Source organism: Bicyclus anynana, chromosome 9 (assembly GCF_947172395.1).
Source record: "Bicyclus anynana chromosome 9, ilBicAnyn1.1, whole genome shotgun sequence".
Classification (NCBI taxonomy): domain Eukaryota; kingdom Metazoa; phylum Arthropoda; class Insecta; order Lepidoptera; family Nymphalidae; genus Bicyclus; species Bicyclus anynana.
The window spans coordinates 5,882,370-5,888,369 of record NC_069091.1 but is presented as its reverse complement, the minus strand read 5'-3'; positions in this window follow the sequence as shown (position 1 = coordinate 5,888,369).

Below are 6,000 nucleotides of genomic sequence, written 5' to 3'. Positions count from 1 at the left end.
GTGTAAGTGAGTATGTTTGTTCATCCTTTGTGATGCGGCTACTGAAGCGATTTGACTGAAATTTGGTGAGGAAATAGATTTTACTCTGAATTGACACATAGGGCACTACTTTTCATCCCGGAAAAATTATTTTGGTTCCCGCGGGATTTGTGAAAAACTTAATTCCATGCGGACGAAGTCGCGGGCGTCAGCTAGTATGACAATACGCACGCATGACTATGCGGTGTTTCATTAAATATCTCCTTGAGTGAGTACCAATTATGATTTTAAACTTCAACCCGGGGATAGGTGTATCTAGATCCGGGGTTGTTACACTCTGGATAAGTCACAGAAATCTCTGCTTAACACTAAAACAACGTTTACTGGAAACGGTTTATTCCCTACAGAACAAATGCACGTTCCATGTTTGCATGTCTGAATCGTGCTGTCATGGAAAAGGAGTGACTTGATATGAATAATAGCTAAGTGTTAATATTTTAGCTAGCGGCAGAATTAACCCCTAATCGCCACTAAAATTTATTGGAGTATTTATTTGAGCATTGTAGAATATTTATACATCTGAGATTCTCTGGAACTTGTTTATAATTATAAAATAAAATGGTTATAGTAAGTTATCCTTATAAGATAGGTTTATTAAATCAATGAATATTTTTATTAATCATGTCAATTTTACTTGCCTAACCTGGATGTTGAACCCTGGACCACAGTAATATGTACACAACCCCAGAGACTAAGTCTAAATTCTGTAGCACCTACAAAAGTGTAAAGTAATATATTTTAGTTTCAGAAATCTGCTGAGATTATCTTTGGATGGTTCTGACCTTTATATAAATAATTTATAACATTGTCTTCTTGGATTACCACAAGGATTTATTTTACCCCCACCATATTTTATGATTTACGCGAAAAATGTAAAAGATATAAAATAGTGTTATAAAGTTTTATTTTAAAGCCGCTGTTTATCTTGTAACTTTTTCCTTTGCAGTTTATGTGATACAAGTTATTATTTGACTGCAGTTCTTCTTGATGATATAGCCACTGTAAATAGATACTATTAAGTTAGTAGAATCTGCAATGAAATGGATATGGCAGTTGTATTGTTCTTTGACGGCGTTTTACGGGAATTAATATTCAGCTACAAAAAAAATATCAATGCTCTATGCCTGTAAGTTCTTTACAAGAATATTTATTTACCTTTTTTTAAATATGACTTACTAGCACACACCCTGCGGTTTCACTTGCGTAGTTCCCGTTCCCATAAAAATACGGTGACAAAATGTAAATATGTTAGGTACTCGGTAAAGATGTAATTTTCTAATGGTGAAATAATTTTTTTAAATTGGTCGATGGGTTTATGAGTTAAATCGTAACAAACAATAAAAAAATGACAATTTTTATAACATTAGTTTATACAGGGTGCTAGGGAGTATTTCCCATAACTCTGGGGTTATACCTTTTACCGAAAATTAATTAGAGATGTTCAAGCAACATGTGTCCTAAAATTAATATTTTCGGGGTAAATAACATTTCTTTTGTAAATAGATCTTAGAATGTGTCCCCTAAACGCATCCTTATAATTATGACGTAGCCAAGTTTTACGTATTTTAAAATGCAAGGATAGATAAAGGTGTGTGTTACATGGATAGTCGGACTTATTTGAATTACTTTGTACAAAAACATAAAAGTTTTTATTTTTAGTTAAATAAAATATTACATAAGCAGTTCGACTCCTATAAGTGGAATCGTCAACATCTTGAAGTTATGGAAAATACTCCCGAGCACCCTGTATATTTTTTTATCAAATCAAATGGTTTTAAAATTGTTCAGGGTCATACTTTCAAAGAACCAGAGGCTTACCGTAAAAAAATATTGTTTAATTTATTGAACCGATCCTTATCTTGTCTCATCTAAACCTTAAAACGCACTTAAACGTGACTTTATTAAGATGACTTGGTGCTATAAATTCTCGTAAAGCGCGCTCACTCCGCAAAATAAAAAATACGATTTTTTTTTATTAATCGTCATGATAAACGGGTGTAAAGTACAGATTTATCTGTTGGAGCACGTGCTTACAAAGCCGTTAGGTTCAATAGCGAATTTAGAATGTAAGCGTGAATTTATGGACAATGCTCTACTGATAAAAATTGTATCGCTAGCGGTTTATTTATAGGTGGTTCGTTGGTTTTTTGTTTATGTACTCGATTTCGATTTTCACCACGGATTTCGACGCTTATTTCATATTTTAATAGCATAGCATAGCATTTTACTTCGAATTAGGTATATTTTTGTCAAAATAAAACATAATGGTGCTGGAAATTTTTTGACTTTTATTTTTTAAATTTAGGCTTAAATCACAATAAGCTAATATGTATTATTACAGTAGGTACAGGTTGGAATAATGTGTAGTATTCTAATGTTGTTTTATCATTAAATTGATAATTTTAATGAAAATTAAATAAGGAGTAAATAAAGAAAGATACAACAATTATTTAAATTATCTAAAATAATAAATAAAATATAACAATTTTTTTTTAATAAATCATAGCTAAAAACTTAGCGAAGTTTTAGCTTGTCCTTTTTACTGACATTTACATAAAAAAATTATCTCAAATTTTTATAAAATATAAACAACCATTTCCAAATAATAATAATTATTTTAACACTACTTCAGTTTGTAAAATAAAAATGCAACAGAATTTCGCAACCGCACAAATAAATCTCGAGCGGTTTTCTCTCAATTGCAGACAACAATTAAGCGGACTAACTATAATTGGGGAGCCCTAAAACTAACTTATCTTGTTTCGGCACGCGGTCCGGCATTTTCAGGTTTTCTAGGGATTTTCATTATGCCCCTCAGTCTGCGGCGAGTACGATTGAAATTTTTCGAGTGGAAGTGAAAGGCTTTCAGAGATGTAGGCCTTTTTATTTTTAAACTGGATGCGACACTCATTTTCACTTGCTTAATCTCTCAATACTAAGGGGCCGATTTCAACACCTTTTGATAATAGTCAGGGATCCGTAGAACATTTTTTACAACTGAATAAGTTAATTTTTCGTGAGTAGCTTCATCTCAATGAGACGATCAAATTTTTTTTTTACGAAAATTGTAAACGGTAAAATATATATATAATAAAAAACGTAAAATAGTAAAAAAACATCTCGCTATTAACAACTTCTGGTAAACTACCCTCCTCACAACTTGAATCAATAAAGAGGTTATTAAAAGTTGTTACTAACCAATCTTTTGGTGATATAGATTTCGGAAATAAAAATAAAAAACCTATTTAAAAAACACTATTTTTATTTAAAAAATTGTTTGTAATTAGTATCTAATTATCCCGTTAGCTTTTTATTAAGCCCAAATTAAAAGCTAACGGGATAACTAAGTATAAGGCCAATAAAAAATTACGTAACTAATATAAAGTCACATCCAGTAAAAGAAACGGATAACCTCAGTTTCTTGGGTTCCACAATAAATAAACTGCGGGGACACGGTACTGCTGTCTGCAATGCTGGCAATTGAAATTTTATCCCAGCTTTATACCCGCCGTTACCAATAAAATGATAGAAAATAAACAACTCCCCCCCTATCATGTGAGATGAAGATTTAACGTCTTCAGGTTCGCTGTTTATGAATATCGTCTTTTTAAATTACTGTTGATGTTGTAAGAGTGGTTTTGTATTGAGGTAAGGTTTTATTAGATCAGAGAAAAACCAAATACGAAGGAATTTAATTTTTTAACCGACCTCCAAAAAGGAGGTACTACGTTCGGCTGTATGTATGATTTTTTAAATGTATGATAAGCGATATTTCCGTCATTCGTAAACCGATTTTGATTTTTTTATCTTTTGGAATACCTCCAGAGTGGTCCCATTTTTTCATGTCGGGATCTGATGATGGCATCCTGGAGTAGTCGAGAGGAACTTCTCGTAGTCAAGAGGAAAATCGTAGAGACGACTAGTGCGTTTGTCAATTTTGTTTATTGTTTTAAATCACCACAATTTTATGAAGGCTAGAGCCGATGTTATTTTTCGATTTTTGTAGAGCTTAATTGCATTGCTATATTTCCATGTATTTTGTTACCTACATCTTTTTCATCTTTCTACATCATAAGACCCCAAATGAAAAAATAATAGAAATATTATAAACTCTAGTATTTTATTTGTAAAGTGTAATATTTTCATTTATTTCGTTTATGCAAGTCTTCTGAAAGTTTTATTTCAACGCTAAGTAGATTGAACTTACTATCAAAAAAAATATGTTGAAAAAAAAAATGAAAGAGAAATCACACCGTGAATCCCTAGCGCCGTATTTTGTACTCAACGATATAAACATGAATAGTTCGTTCTGAATACATCAAGTACAAATAAAAGAGAAATATTTTCTACCGAATACATATGATAACATCTTTGTTGTACCGCAAAGCATTCATTTCTTGGATATGTTGAGTGATGTTCTGGTAGAATAAGTTAGCTGTAGTTACGACGGCCTCTGTGGCGCAGTGGTGTGCGCAGTGGATTTACAAGACGGAGGTCCTGGGTTCGATCACCGACTGAGCCTTTTTTTTCTTAATTGGTCCAGGTCTGACTCGAGGTGATGTAAATAAACCATAGGCCGCGATAGCCCAGTGGATATGTGCTGTGATAGCCCAGTGGATGGTGGAGGAGACTCGAGCTCAACACTGAGCCAATGAGCAGATATATAATTTTTATACTTCCCGAACTCACACAACTTGACAGTGTAGACGAAATTTAGGTATTATTTGTTTAAATAACGTTCATTGTTGACCACAACTAACATTGAGTTGACTACAAATTTCCTCTTTTAAGCGCCCATTTTTCATGCGCTAGTAATACATCTAACAGTATTTGATATCATTGCCCAAGGGCTATAACACTTTGTTTACTAATTCCTTTTACTCAGAAAATGATAACTAAAGAATTTTTGGATTTTGTTTGAATTGGATAGTATGACCCAAGAACATAAATTCGAGACGAAGGTTCGCTGATTTTTGGACGACCAGACAAGTAGGTACGTTTTACTGTAAGTTACACATACACATAAAACGAATGTTACAATAAAATAATTCATAGCAAATCATCCAAAAAAACATTAAATAGCAAACCGTTCGGTAGAGTTTAATATTCCGAATGTGAGGTAGCAAATATCCGAGATTACTTTAAAACTGTTGATTAAAATTAAATTCAACGAACATTCAAATGTAGATGAAAGAGGTGTTTTATTTTTATGAAAGCTTAGTGATAACATCATGTAGACCGCAAGGCTTTTAGATGAAGTATTACGTGGTTGAACGGGCTCAAACACCGCAGTTTGTATGTGAGCGAACCCCTCTCATTCATGGTATTGAGTCATAATAAGTCATAATGGATATTGGAGTGAGCTTTAAGCATATTGGAGAAAAAAACGTTTTATATTTTGCTCTGTTTAAAATGTCCTTTCTAATATTTTATTCCTTAAGGAACAGATGATGTTTTTGTTAACTATGGTAGCTAAGTTATATCGTCAATAAGTTAGGCTATGCGGTTAAAGGAATACCGGAATTTGGAAATTCATATATCCAGCTGTAATATACAGCTCGCCTGCTGTATAAAACTAAAAAGATTTTTTGCATAGAGGCAGTTTACTCTAATCACATTTTTATTTCTTAAAATAATCTCGTAATCGTAATAAGATATAAAACAAAATTGTATTTTTATCACGTCATCGCAAACGCCAATCATAATCTGTGACGCAAGGCATGTGCTACAAGGCATCGGTTTTTGATTGGCGCTTGCGATGACGTGATATATGATATCACTGCAAACGCCAATCACGCTGTTATGTCTATGAATGATGTCACTTGCTAATGTGTTGTGTTTCGGCGGCAAAAATTTTACGTAGATATTTATTCATTTATATTAAATTTTTTACTGGTTAATTAAAACGGGACAAAATAAAATATAGCTTATAATACTTCCATAATTCAGTTTAAACACTGT